Raw genomic sequence first — 15,698 nt, 5'->3', positions numbered from 1 at the left:
CAGTATCTCAGACACCACACCCTGTGAGAGAAAGCAGTACATATTGGTGAATTCTCATGTAGGTAAAGGTTCTCCCTGTTGGGTTTGTTTGGGGGATAGAGGCACCAAGATTAAATATTAGTCTGAATATTTCAAACTCTTATTGCCTGTAACCTCAGGTCACTCCTCTGAGCTGTTGTTTCCTCACCTGCAAAATGGGGGAAATAATTCCCACTCTGTAGGGTTTGCGTGATGATTAAATGAAGCAATATAGCCAAGCAGTCCCAAAGGAATGCCAAAAGTTAATGCATTTGGCTGCTCACCAAAAGCTGGAAGTTTGAGTCTACCCAGAAGCACCTTGGAAGAAAGATATGCCAAACCACTTCCAAAACAGTAGCCAATGAAAATGAAATGGATCACAGGTCTCTCTGACATCCACGGATTCACCGTAAGTGGAAGCAACTTGTAAGCAACTGCTTTTGTTTTTAATGTACACAACACACTAAGCACAGCATAGAAAGAGCTTAAAACAAATGAAACAAAACTAACAAAAAATACTTCTTATAGTCTGCCCTGTGAATGTGGTGACGTGAGATTGCCCTCTTCTATCCACAGGCTTTGTAGCTCCCAGCAAATGATCTGGTGGGACCAGGGAAATAGGATGTGTGACACTCGAATAGAGAGAACGGACCAGTTGTGCCATTCCACTGGGTATGTACACAAAGCGCGCCACTTCAGAAGCGGAAATGGGACGCTCAAGGCGATCAAGAAAGAAGCATCAGGAGTGAAGTGTGACTGAGATCCCTGCGTGGAGAGGGGGCGGGGGAGCGGCAGACCCAGGAAACCTGCGCGCCTTCAGGCTGGACTGCAAAGTGCACTTTCCTTTGGGCATCCTTGAGTCCAAATAGAGTCCCGGGACGTGACAAGGAGCTTTGCAGCATTTGCTGCGGCACAGCAGAGGTTAAAGGGCCACATGACTAGGCAGCCAAGGACCAGAGGGAGACAAACATGACAGAGGAGCCTGTGGGTGTGACTGAGAACATGTGCTGTGGTCAAAAGAACTGTATTTTTTAACGTTTTGAAGCCTGTTCATTTCTCCAATACATCCCATAATCCTGAGTATTGTCTGTGTTTGTTTGAAATGGATGATCAAAGATAACAGGAAAATAAAGGGTCCTTTAAGGGACAGCTGGTGGTTGGTATCAGAAGAAGGAAAGAAGATTGGAAGGTAAAGGGATATCTAATTTTTTCCCTTAAGAATCATCCTTGGACAGATATTGGCATTGGACTCTCCCTCTCCTTTCTATGGCTGTAGGAGATCAGGCATGGCCTCCGCATCATTACTTTAGTAAGTTAAGGTCCTAATGCCTGTCCTAGAACCTTAGACCAGACCAACTGCTGTGGACTCAAATTAGAACCTGAGAGGCCTCTGGACAGCCTAGAACTGCTGCCCATGGTGTTTCTGAGACTGTAGCCTTTTGTCCAAACAAAAATCAAATACAATCACTAGATAGTTCCATTGTAATTACATAAAATAAATTAATGTTAACAGTATAAATTTGTAATAAGTAATTGAACTAGTTACTATAAACATTTTCTAGATAGTCTAGGTTTCTCGTATGATTATAGATGAATCCAAAAATTTCAATCTCTTCTAATGATCTTTCACAGCTTTCTTTTGGAATCCAGAGAGCAATTATGGGGAAAATGAATAATTCTAAAGCTTCACCTAATGCTCACTTTTAACAAATACGGTAAGTATTTTCTGAAAAACTTGAAAATTTTGAAAAATTGTTAATACATGCTAAATTGAAAAACCTGTAGTCAACTGATAGCCCAAATGTTTGAGTCCCTGGCTTAATGGTTGTGATAAGCTGGGTTGACTAGAGAAACAAATCCAGGGAAACTCATATATGTGTAAGAAAGAGCTTTATATCAATGAGTAATTATATACCAAGAAAACATCCCAGCCCAGTTCCAGCTCAAGTCCACATGTCCAGTACTAGTCCATAAGTCCCTCTTTAGACTCATGCAGCCACATGTAATGACACAGAATGCAGGAAGATCCCAGGCTGGTGGGTGCAAAGTTGTGTGGATCCAATGGCCGTGGAAGCATCGCAGGGCTCTGGGAGCAAACAGGGTAGGCTAGCAAAAAAGGTGAAAGTAGAGAGAGAAGCGGAGGTTTTCAGGGATCTCCTTATAAGAAGGCCACACCCACAAGGAGGCACCTTTAGGCTGTGGCCTGATTGTTAGGTTGAATACAACCCCTACACGTTTATGGATCTTCAAGTTGAAATGAAATTATGGTACTATCACAATGGTTATACAGTCATACTTTCTGAACTCAATTATTAAAAGAAGAAGGTAATGAAATGCATATTGTGACACATTCTAGGCATCATTTAGATTTTCCATCTTTAATTAAGATAATAAGAAATTTTGTTTATGTCCAATCTTCCAAATGCTAACAAGTGATTTTCAAATGTCAAATAATGCAAATTTCAAATATTTAGTTGGTTGAAAATATTCATTAAAGTTTTGAGTCTTAAACATCTAAATGCTTAATAGTTCTGCTCTTTTGTTTCAACATTTGGTACATACAGCACTATTATCAGTAGAATTGAGCGTAGTTATGATATGCTTTTTTATTAATAGAGTTTACCATATTATTTTCTGGTCTGCTTCTATGGTTAGGTGCCAAAGAGTTGGTTTCCACACTTCGACCTTGTGTACAACAGAAGGAAACCCAGCCCACTCGTGAGCCGTTCTCACAATGGTTCTTGTTGACGCCATTGTTGTAGCTGCTGTGTCAATCTGTCCATCAAGGGCCTTCCTCTATTATCCTTGCTGACGAGGAGCCCTAGTGGCAAAGTGGTTTGCACTTTGGGTTGAGATCTGGAAGATCAGGCGTTTGAAACCCCCAGCTGCTCCGCTGGAAAAAGATGGGTTTTCTACTCCCCTAACTGGTTCCTTTGATTCACCACAGGGGCAGGTCTCTCCTGATAGCATATCCAAAGCATACAAGGCTTGCCTTTTAACATTTGTTTAGTCTTCTGGTGGTCCATGGTACTTTATCAATGTCCTTCACCAATACCCTAATTAATTTAACGAATTAAACATATACCTCTACATGGTGGTTTTTGGTTTCTATTTCCCCTCCTACACCATTTTTTTGGGGGGCGGGGTTAAGAAAGAAAAATAGAAAGGCACCCGGGCTGCAGGCTTAAATACTTTAATGAAATAATTGCTTAGTACAATAAAATAGCGAACAGCATTCTCTGTTTCTTTTCTTGCCTTATTGCACTGAATTTTACCTTCAAAAAAGGGTCCCATCAATAATTTAGGTTGTCATAAGATATTAAAATGCATCTTGTGGTTTGAAAGTGGCATTTATAATCTCATGGTGTGAACTTTATTACTTTCCCTAAGAAGATGATGCCTTTCAAATTTACCCTCTGAAGTAAATACTGGGGACCTAAGACTGACTGACTAAATCAAATGTGTTATATTTGTAAGTCTCAGGAAAAGAGATTTTAGTATTTTGCTTTAAAATGTCTAAGGCCTTTTATCATACCGTTGATAAAATACAGCTACCATAGTCAATAATTCAGAGGCTATGATCATTTATGCAGAAGAGTGGAGTGGCGAGTGGATTAGAACTATGGGCTTTTGGATTAGCAGCCAAGCACTTTAATCATTGAGATATCATTTAGCCTCTCTCAGAAATAGTTTCTTCATCTGTCAACTGGGAATTATATCAGGACCTAGCTGCAAGGATTTTTGTGAGGGTTAAGGGAAGTAAAATGTCTTCACAGATTTCTCCCATAGAAAGTTCCAGTGTGTATGAAACAAAACACCTTCCTGGCATGGAATTGATTAGGACTCATGGTGACCCTCTAGGGTCAGCAGGACTGCCCCTATGCATGTAAGCGCTTAGTAGATCAGGCATGGCTACATGGAGGAAGGCAAGAATATGACATGAGTTTGATTGGCAATAAAAATAAACAGCATACGCACATACTCTGTAAACCTCAAGTTTTATTGGCAAGTATAAACTGAGAAAAAGGAACATCCAAAAATAACTATTTAAATATTTATTGATAATCTCTATGCAGTTTTACTTTCTGACATGGTGGAATGTTTCTGGGTTTACATTATTACAGAACATTATAATTAATTTATGCTTTAAAATATTAAATTATTGCAAAGCAACCTCATGACCCCCCAAAGTTGTCAGGATTTCATTTCACTTTGACCCACAATGAACAACATGGAAACAATGATGAAATCAAATGGCATATTGCATTGGGTAAATCTGCTGCAAAGGTCACTTTAAGGGTTTAAAGATCAAAGATGTCACTTGGATGACTAAAGTGCACCTCCCCCAAACCATGGTATTTAAATCATTTTATCTATCTATGCCAGCTCATTCATGGCCATTGCGCTGATTTCAACCAGTAGTGATCCCATAGGGCAGGGTCTAACATGCCCCAATGGGATCTGAGATGGTGAGTAGAAAGCCTTATCTTTCTTCCTCAGAGCATCTGGTGGCTTTGAACTGCTGACCTTGTGGTTAGTAGCCCAACATCTAACCATTGGGCCAATAGGACTCCTGAAGTGCAAGCTAGACAACAACAAATCAAGAGAACTGAATAAGTGATCCTCTCGGGGTATGCTCTTGATGAGGAACATTGAATGTACCATGACTTCCAGAAGAATGCACGGACCACTCGTGAAAGAAGTGTACCATAAGGTTCCTTAGAAGATAGGACAGTAAGACTTCGTTGCACATCAGGTCTCGTATAGTACAGGTTCAGCAGAGAGATGAAGGGCCTCAAGGAGATGAACGGACGGTGTCTGCTAGGTAAACCACAGCATCATCTTCAAAGAAAAAACCGGCAATGAGATAGGTAGGCACAGTGGCTGAACAACTGAGTCAGACACATTCACAGTGTTGAGGATGGTGGAGGGTTGGGATGTGTTTTGTTCTGTTGTACATTTCAGAAACAACTCGATGGTAGCAACTAAATGTCCTAGAGTGCTTCTGAGTCCCCTCCACAGTTTTCTTCGAGTTTGCAGGCTGAATGGCAACCTTGGAAAGCCCCAAATGGACAGACCTTGTTCCCAAAAGTGGACGGCTTACTGGTGTGCGCTGTTCCCTGGCAAGCCTGTCGAGAGGACAGCATCACTTTATTTATTTTTGATCTTTAAACAGCATCTTTTATCGTAAGAGGGACGTTCATGGGGAAAATGGAGCCGGATTAAGTTTAAGCCGACTGAAAGAATATCATCTCTCAATCTTTTAAGTGATGGCCTGCAGTGTGGGAATTTAAATTTTGGTGTCTTTTAAGCATTCAACTCACCGGATCCAAAAAATGAAGGATGAAAAAATAAAGGCCAACCTGGAAGAGAGGCCCTTTCTTTTCCTCCTTGTGAGTATAGATGTAGATTGGAGATTGCTCTTAATGGTGTTTGAAATTCTGCAAAAAAGGCTTCAACAAGTCTAACTCATCAACAGAAAAGAACCTAGATTCAGGAGGGGCGGATCAGAGGGCTGTTTCCGGCATGGCTTGTCTCCTCAGTCACTCAGAAAAGCTGTAAGGATATGCAGGTGCAGACCAAGGCCTGGCTTGATCTCTGGTGTTGTGAAATAGGACTGCCCATCATGGGACAGAGCCCCGGGCTCCTCCATGCCACCTGCAGAGCCTAGGGATGGCGACCTCCTGGGAGAATCCACGTCAGGACATCACTTCTTAAAGCATTTATCTGCTGATGAACATAAGCTTTCTAGAGAAAAGTTACAATTAGCTTAGCCTCTGTTAATTACGTAGGTCATTTAATCTCTGCAGAAGGCATTTCTATTGACACGAATTGAAGATAAACGATAGCAGCCTTCCTTTAACCTGAGCAATTAATGGAATACTTAGGTCTCTGTGTCTATTGTGGATCTTGTCTTCCTAACAGTTCTTTTATGTCTCAACAGGTTAATATTTTTAATAAAGTATTTAAAAATCTCTAAGGTTGGCAAATACTATTAAATAGACAACCAAGCGAGAGTGGTGTGGAAGGGAGAGTAGGAGGGTGCCTATGAATATATAATTGACAGAAGGTATTTCTGTATGTGTATGTGTACTTCGCTGCAAATATATCCATGAACGTTTTAGAGCATACAGAGGGGTCGCCATTGTTAACGCTGCTTAGACTAATCAGACACCTGCAAGATCCAGTTCCTGTGTGTGGCCAGGGCATCATGTCCATGACCGCGAGGGACACTAAGGTTCATCGGTATAGCATCGTTTACAGAGACTGCTCTACATCCTACTTTGGTGAGTATGCATGTAAGGGCAAAGGTTGGTCTTTACCTGCACCAAAGAATGAAGGGTCAAGAAAATGAAAGACATGAGAACAATTAGTCCCCACAAATACATCGGTCACCATAAAACAGAGATCAGAAAAACAAGATCATGCCCAGTTCTACTACCTGCTGTTCTTAAAAAGGACCCTACAGGAGACTGGAAAGGGTGGAATCAGGATGTGGGACAGAACTCAGAACCAGAAAAGAGAACTGGTCGGTTAGAGACTGGTGGGACTGTGACCCAGTCACCAGGAAGGACAGTGTAAAGGGTGAGGGTAGCTCTTAAGACAATTTGCGTTAGCTCAGGCAGGCAAAATGGAGGCATAGGAAAAGGCAGACTAGAACCCAGATGCAAATGCTAGATTATGGTTAGGATTTAATGTGAATGTATCTTCCCAAACGTTTGCATGTCTATATGATGAGCGCTGCCTGTGAGAACACTCACCTAGAAGAGAGAAAGTTATCGAAAGTTCAGAGAAATACTGTCAGGGCGATTTTTCAAAGTCAGCTGAGCGTATGGCCTCTAACTGCTCCATCTGCCCTTACCACAACCCTGGCAAACATCTGAATCCTCTACCCGAGCAACGCCATTTCCTCTGGCCCTTTGTTGAACGGCAGTTAGCTTTGACCCAGGGTCCGCCTCTACACGATGATAATGCATCTTAGTAATGATTTGTAGCCTTTACCCAGGGTCGTGGCTTCTCCCTCCCAATGTACCTCTGCTATTTTCTAGCAAATAGGCTAAGAAGAAGAAGAAGAAGAAGAAGAAGAAGAAGAAGAAGAAGAAGAAGAAGAAGAAGAAGAAGAAGAAGAAGAAGAAGAAGAAGAAGAAGAAGAAGAAGAAGAAGAAGAAGAAGAAGAAGAAGAAGAAGAAAAGAAAAGAAAAGAAAAGAAAAGAAAAAAGGAAGGAAGAAAGAAAGAGAAAGAAAGAAAGAGAAAGAAAGAAAGAAATGTAAGGCAAAACTAAAAATTATTTGCAGTGACTAGGGGACTCATTTTACCAGATTATTCAAGAATTCTGTCAAACCTCCCTCATGTGCCAGAGACTGGATTACCCTCACCATCCTCAGTCCCCTGGACAAATGGCATCATAAAACCTCAAGGCGTTAAGCCTCCCAAGTCTTAAGCTTGTCTCAGACTAAAGCCCCCCTTTAGTCCTTTGACATGTAATTACTCTTTTTGCACCTTCTGAAATCATTGTTGGAAGGCCTCTGCCCCTTCCCTAAATTGCCTGTACTGGACTTAGTATAGCCCACATTGTTGGAATAGTGTCAATCTCTAATACAATGTTCTAGAAATATTTTTCACATATTAAGGAAAACTTTCAGGAGCAAACTGGCATTTTATAAGGTTCTCCTCCTCCGTGTCACATATCCCCAGGAGATTTTGCTTATTGAAAATTAATCAACTAAAACACTCCTTAGGTCTTCTGCAAGGGAAGCATATCTAGTTATCTTCACTAACCTTGTTCAGTGATTGTAGAATGATTTGACCTTTAATTTTTCACAGGTAAAGGAAACAGAAACTCCTACCTGGACCTGTCAACCACATGGGAGTTTGAAAGTCTTGTTTAACTTCCCTCCCATTTAGAAGCCAGTGGCTTCCAATCACAGAGGAGATCCCAGGATGCACAGAACAAGATTATGTGCCAACTGCGGAAATGTTGAACTCTTGTTTCTTGATTGCTGATCTTTTAATAGCGTAGACTGTCTTTACACGTCTGTAGGATTATTTATTAGTAGCTTTGGTAATCACTGAATGCCTTTAACATTACCCCTAATCCAATAAGATACACCTTTTTTTGCCTTATGCCCCAAATTGAAAGTATTGCCTGCTGCTTGATATTTATAGTCTTCAAATTTATTTTTTATTTTACTAACTTTGGTTCATCTCCCAGTAACTTACTAAAAGGAGAATGCGTTTCATACGGGATATTTTTAACTTTGTTATATTATTTAGTTAACCTTTCTGCATCATGGAAATCTTAATAAGTATTATTTTGTATCATAACCATCACTGATGCTTGGGATAAAAGTGTTTTCGTTATTAGGAATAGCCAGTGTCGGTAATTTGACTAAATGCTAAGCATGTAAACATTCCCCTCAGTCCATGTGAGAAAATATTGGTTCTTTTGATGTATTATTGGTTTTGGAAAACCATTTAAATGGGTCCTTCGTGTTAAATGTTGCTTATCTCCAGAATTATTCACCTATCCAATTCTTACTCGTGCCTGCACAGACCCTGATGAATGTACTTACTATTTCTTCTGCACCAAAAACTATTTTTGTTAGTAATATTCAATATTATTCATCATTAATGATTGGCATTTCATAATTAATCTTAAAAGCCTCCAGTTTGTGTCCAACTCTGGATTCACTTAGAATTTGAAGCATTATCCATTTGTGACTGCAGATTGGTTTGAAAGAGCTAAGAAATCCATTCCATTTCCCACTCCGAGCAGGGCTCACCTGTTATGTGCTTCACCTGGCCATGTCATTTTTGGTGGCTGATCAGTTCATTGAAGAGAAAGGTACAATGACCTATCCAATAGTTGGTCCTTGCTTCCTTTTGATGGGTGGAATATCCGAGGTCAATATGCCCTAGATACCTTTGACGTGCCTGGGAATATTCATTTTATAACAACAGCTTACTCTTAACTAATATCCTTACAGAAAAGAGGATTTGTCTCCTCACGTGATCCCATCTCTGTTGGGTCTAGGTGGGGCTGGTCATTTTTCCCCCCAGCATTCATTTCTATGTATTGCATATGATCATTAGAAAAATCTATTTGCAATCAATTTGAGAGTATGTCTCAAAGTGCTGATAAAGTTGAGGGGGTGAAGGGAGACGTCAGACAGGGCAAGATATGACAAAATAATAATTTATAAATTATCAAGGGCTCATGAGGGAGGGGGCAGCGGGAAGGGAGGGGGAAAAAGAGGACCTGATGCAAAGGGCTTAAGTGGAGAGCAAATGCTTTGAAAATGATGAGGGCAATGAATGTACAGATGTGCTTTACATAATTGATGTATGTATGGATTGTGATAAGAGTTGTATGAGTCCCTAATAAAAAGTTTTAAAAAGAAAAAAGAAAGGCAACGCAATAGAAACACTTAGCATTTCCTGCTAACATTGTTTTAGATAATAAAATAACTCTGGTTTCCTCCTAGAACAATTAGGAGAGATCTGTGCTTTGCGAATACTTCTTGCTGTTCTTGGATGAACACCTCTGGAAAAGTGGAATCAACCCTTAGAAAACAATGCAATAGGTCTCCTGCTTAGTTGCCTGCCATTATCCTCATGGCCGTGCCTTCCTTTGATACTTGTGGTTTTTACTTCAAAATCTTAGATTTAGAATACACTCCCGCCTACTAACCTGCCTATTTCTTAAAATCATTGCACCCGTTATTCTAGTCTTTGATAAAATGCATTATGCACTGCCTATACCATTTCACAGGCAACCATGGAAACCTCTAGAGGCCACCATGCGTCAGGTATTGATTGAGGAGAGGCGGCGCTTGAGAAGAGTAGCCCAGTTGGCCCAGTGGAGTGTGTACTGGGCTGTTAACTGCAAGGTAAGAGTTTGAGCTCACCAGCCTCTCTACAGGAGAAAGAGAAGATCTTCTGCTCTCGTAAGATTTACAGCCATGGAAACCCACAGGCGCCATTCTTCTCCGACCTTTAGGGTTGCTGTGAGTGGGATCCATGGGGTGGAAGTGAGTGAGTAGTTGAATCTTGCTAAGGTGAATAAATTTTAGTCAGGAATTTGGCTTTCCGGGATGCCAAATTGCTTCCCAGTTGTGGTCTTACTTGCAACATCTTCCCCCAAACCATCAACTCAGCCTGAAGATGCGGCCGGAAGCTCTCATGGGTAACGTTGAGTGACTCCTGACAATCTCTAGGAACAGAGCTGGGTCTGGTGGTTTTAAAGGCTCAAATAGAACAGCCATCCCCCAAATACTTTATCCTTACAGAAAATGAGGAATGCCTTTGTGGGCGATCTGTGCTCCCAAGAAGTCCTTGATCCCAACATTCATAAGGGCACCACAAATCAGAGACACCTGCCATAACCAAAATGGCTGTCCCTAATTTAAATCACACTCCTTTTAAAAACAACTGTAGCTTTACCTAAAATCAGCTTCTTATCAACATTCAACTGCTTGCAACCCCAAATGATTTTAGCATTATTTATTTTAAAATATTTGTTGACAGTGCTTGCATGGTGTGGTCCAGGAAGAATGCCTTTGTCGATATGTCTCAGGAAGGTAGGAAATAGAAATGGCCATTTTAAGAAGAGCTGTAGTTTAGCAAACCTCTTGTCATTTTTTGTCACGTGCTCCTTTGTTTCTGTGAACATGCAGCTTTTCGTTACAATAAAAAGGCAATGTTTACTGAGTAGGAGCCTGCTCAGTAAAGCCCCTGGAAGAACTCATCAGAAATAAGACTTGGCTAAGAAAAGGACTTATGCTTATGCCTAATTTTCTATAAGTTCTTAAAACAAACCGAGCTTCCTGGCAGTGAGATGCCCACATAGAGACCAGCTGGATTCACCCTGGTAATCAGCGCAGACAGAGAGCTGAGCTTGGCCAGCCTGTCCCAGGCTCCAATAGCCCTCACCATCAAAGTACATCTTTCCTACCTCACTTGTCTCTTTTCTTCCACTAGAATCCTGGGTCTCTTCCTTCAAGGGGCTGGACTTATTTAATGAAGCGAACAGATCATCTTTCAATACAAGGTGACAATAGTAAACACTGGAATCCTGTCTGCCATGCACCAGACAATTTTCCAAGCATTGAACAAACAATGCTATATCTCAAACAACAGAGAAACCCTAGACAGTAGGTGTTCATCTCATTCCTAGTTTACACACTGGGAACCTGAGGCACAGGATGGGTAATGACTTGCACTAGCTAACTAATACGTGTAGGCTCACTTACAGGCTCTAGAGTTTATATGCATTGCCATTACCCTATTTAAATAGAAAAAGATCGAGAGTCACTGTCCAGTTGAGTCTGACTTACGGTAACCCTGTGTGTACCAGAGTAGATCTGTGGCCCCTAGGTTCAGCTCCAAATGGTTGACTTTTCTGAAGTAGAGTCCCAGCCCTCTCTTCTGAAGTGCTTCTCCAAGTCAACTTGAACCTCCCAACTTTGGGTTAGCAATTGAGCCCATTAATCATATGTGCCACCAGGAAACATGGCCTTATAGTTCTAATCCACTGAAAGACAGAACTCGATAAGATAGCTGATAGATGCCAATGTATAAATACTAATTTCTAATTTCCAATAAGTATAGTGGGAAAATTCCATTAAGTATATTGCTGGGTTATTTCAATGATTGTAGATATGCCACTGTATTGACAAACATTCTGAAATACCTATGTGAATGATTACTCTTAGAGGAAAGGTGAACTATACTGCTTGGCTGTGGTGGGAGAAGATCTTCCCGATGTGATTTTAAACTCGGAATTGATGGAATATTTGGATTAGTACACAGCAAAATAATGATTTGTGTTTTATTATCTACCATATATACTTGAGTATAAGCTGACCCGAATATCAGCTGAGGCACCTAATTTTACCACAAAACTACCTAAAAATATGTGACGAACAACTAGCTAGTTTCATAAATTTTTGACAGTATATTTTTCCCTCTAACCCATGGAAAGAAAGAGTTTGGGAACCTAGAGGAAGTCTGGGGTTGCAACAAGAATCGTCTGCTAATTAATGTATGCCTTCCCAGGCTATGATCTTGCTTGGAAATCTCTACTAGTGTGGTACTCAGATATATGTTTTCAGAGCAGAGTTTAAAAGTCAATTTATTTATATAGTAGCCTTTGCTCTCCTACTTCATTTGTTCCTAAATCTGTGATAGAATTCACCTAGAAATGTCTATCTGAAATCAGGAATTCATTTCTTGTCTACTCGTCACAAATCTAGAAAAGTTCACATGTGCACTAATTACACTCATTAGCTTCACCCTGTGAATTTTATTCATCAGCAATCTGAAAAAAAGTTACATTTATTTTTTCAACCATATTTAAAGGGTCAGCACTTAGGTCTGTGCTTTAAATAATCTTGAAACACGTACCCTTGAACACCTTTGACAAGTTAATATAATTTAAGACTATTTATTAGAAACTAATAATACACTTAGTCATTATTTTTTAAGATTAGTATAATTCATTATTCTAATTTGTCTTAGAAGTTTCTGAATTGTATATAATGAGAACTGACTAATTTGATTATCTCCAAAAAAGACTCCCACAGGTAGTACATATCTTTATGAAGAAGAAATAAAGCGCAGATAACTCATCATTCTTATCAGCTCTCTGTTTAGAAAAATTTGAGCGAAGAAAAGTCTTTTCTCCAGGAAATGTGAGAATATACAAGAATATTCTGTTGATAGAATATGTCTATTTATTTAGTTAGTTTTAGCTCAGAATTAATTGTGTTATTCAGATTTATCCCAGGTATTGTTGATTATGTTTTTTTCCTCTTTGGATAAGGGCAATGCACTTGTGACCAAATGAAATTAGTCACATCAAAATGGTAAAATCTCCTTCTGTAAATATAGAAATTATACTTACCTGCTTGGGAATCAAACTGGAAATACAAATCCCAGGCCCAGACCAGCTTCAGATAAATGAAGAGGATAAAAGGTGACAAGCTGGACTAGCCATTTGTAAAGAAATTGCAGCTACCCAATCTGTAAACAAATAGGAATCCATTACTAGATAGCTTGAAAGAGACAAATTACCCAGAATTTATGGGAGAGTAATTTGTTTCCTTTAAGTCATGATAATGAATCTCCATTACCCGACACCTTCAGTTTACCCTCAGGCTTCCGAAATTGGAACAATGATTATAGGCTCTGGTGAAAAATAGTTCCTATCTTCTTTCTTTGATTCTCTTACATACTAGGAAATGGAATTCTCTTCAAACTTAGCTTTGCTGAATACAGTATTGTAGAGCTGAATGTATCACATGTTAGTAATATTTCTAAAGATTATTTTCCTGTTTCTATATGAAAAAGATAAGAACGTATCTAATAAGACATTTTCAACAGAAATGTGCAGAAATGTTTCCAATATTGTCTTCTGATTTTATGTAGAATTTGAAATATATGTTCTCACCAAAGGCAGGTACTTATTTCCCAAGTAAAACTACAAAAGTCACTACTCCATAAGGTAGCTAACTATAATGATGTCGATTTATTATATTAATAGGTCATTTCATTTCACTTTTATAAGTTTTCTTTTCAATCCACCAGAGGAGCACAGGACGTCTTTTAAACGTTGTGGTGGCTGTTGTTGTGAGTGCTTTCTGATCAGTTTTGACACTGGGTACAACAGGGCATGTCAATCCATCTTGTGGAGGGCCTTTAATAATAATAATAAGAAGAATAGTAATACAACTCTCATATCTGCATATGCCGAGCTATGTATATGGTGTTAAATATAGCTTTATTTGCATTACCAAAGACTAGGAAACCACGGGCTGAATGGAATTGGATAAATGAATGATGACTCTCTTGCAGTGAATGAAGTGTGGCCACACGCATCAGCATGGACACGTGTGAACAGGTACTGTGTCTGATATTTGAAACCACACGAGGCAGGATGTATTGCTAATCAACATTGATGTATGTAGAAAAAGTAAAGGTCAGGCTACACATCTACTTGAAAATTGTACTTAGAAAGGAAGGGTGATACATCAGCTTGAGATTGGAAATGGATATGCAATATTCTCTTTTATAAATCTCCACCCTTCTTGTAGTCCACAGGGTCAAAACTATTTTTTATAATCATTCTACAATGTGAATGGTTTTCAATGGGTTGTTGCAAACACAATGGAAAATGAAAGTATTGGCACCCTAGCACAATTTAAGACAGTGATGCCAAACTGTCCCAGTCATCAGAGACATGCCTGGGTAGTAAAACGTGCAAGTTGCACTGAAAATCACATTGAAGAAGAAAAAAAGATTTTCCTTGAAGACACCTCAACTCCTGAGTACTTCGACTTGGACTCTTATTTGTGACCAAAGGCGAGGTGCCTGGAGAGCAGTTTGATTCTGAAGTTGGAGAGCTGTCTTGAGAAGTACTTGTGTAGTGGTTTGAATTGCAAGTTGAACTGCCTGCTTGCTCATCAACCATCATTTGATAGGAAAGGACCGGTATCAAGCTAACGAGACTTCATAAGACAAGGCCCTTTAGGACAGAGTTGATGAGCAGGAAGAAAGCGAACCTCTCAATGTTGCAGAAGGCGATTGACCATATTTGTTGTCATGGAGAAATGTTTGCATTTTAGAGGACATTTGGGTTGGGGAAAAGCGATCTCTCACAGTGAGCGTTTCTATTGGAAACAGGAGTCCAGGCAGTTCCTTTCAGATCAGCCACCACGCATGTTACCGTGTTTGGTCCTAGCCGGACAGCTCCAGGAACACAGTGTCGTCCCTTCTCCCTGGACAAACAAGAGTCACACTATCAGCTGCACAAGATACTGTTCCGAAAGCCAGAAGGTCAGTTTATTAATCTAAATTAGAGACACATCAATACTTTCATCCACTAGCCAGGGCAAACGTTCACCTATAAACCAGACGTTGAGGAAGTGAATCAGAAATATCTATTCTGTGAAGGTAAGATATTAGATCATCGAAAATCCTTCAAAAAATTTTTTTAGGTTGTAGGAAAGACTCTTGGGCAACTCTCTTCAGAGATGAAATTCTCAAGTCTTCCAGATGAAGTCTTATTTTTCTCTCCTCGCAGGAAAGCAGGTGCCACTGAGTCGATTCTAATGTTGGCAATGCCATGTATTTGAGGGTAGAGCCGAGCTCCACAGTGTGGTCAGCGCTGTCATCTGTCAGAGGCAGATCCCCAGCTCTTTCTTGAGGGTGGATTTCAACCCCCATCATTGCAGCCATCAGCCAAGGGCTTAACTGTTTCTGACATCCAGGGGCTCTCTAGGGCATATATAGTCAGCACTTGAGTTAGGAACTTCCAGTGATGCGAAACTAAAAGAAAGTTTATATTTATGTAATTTAAATCGTGTGTTTACCTATGCTCATCCTATATAAATATGTGATTTCAATTCTGTAAATAGAAGCAATATAACTATTAAACTTTAGATGTAAATATGCATGCATACATTAAAGTACATAAAATTAATGTGCAAATAAGTATATTCAATATCTATGCGTTCTTTTAATAAAATATATTTTATAAATAGTATAATAATCAGTCAATTAAACAGGGCTCTAGTCCTTGAACCTTGAGTGGTTCAAAATGGAAATGTGTCTCATTTCAGATGAGTAAAAGAGAAGAAATCCTACAAAATGCACATGATCCCCATGACTGTCCTTGCAG

At 39.8% G+C, this 15,698-nt stretch overlaps 1 pseudogene; it reads right to left on the bottom strand.

Moving 5' to 3' along the window:
* Positions 1-5,531: 5,531 nt before the first annotated feature.
* LOC142428365 (small nucleolar RNA SNORA73 family) lies at positions 5,532-5,721 on the bottom strand (annotated as a pseudogene).
* Positions 5,722-15,698: the final 9,977 nt, after the last annotated feature.

Source organism: Tenrec ecaudatus, chromosome 15, assembly GCF_050624435.1.
Source record: "Tenrec ecaudatus isolate mTenEca1 chromosome 15, mTenEca1.hap1, whole genome shotgun sequence".
Lineage (NCBI taxonomy): Eukaryota > Metazoa > Chordata > Mammalia > Afrosoricida > Tenrecidae > Tenrec > Tenrec ecaudatus.
The sequence above is the reverse complement of the archived record's forward strand: the minus strand, read 5'-3'. Positions and strand labels throughout refer to the sequence as shown.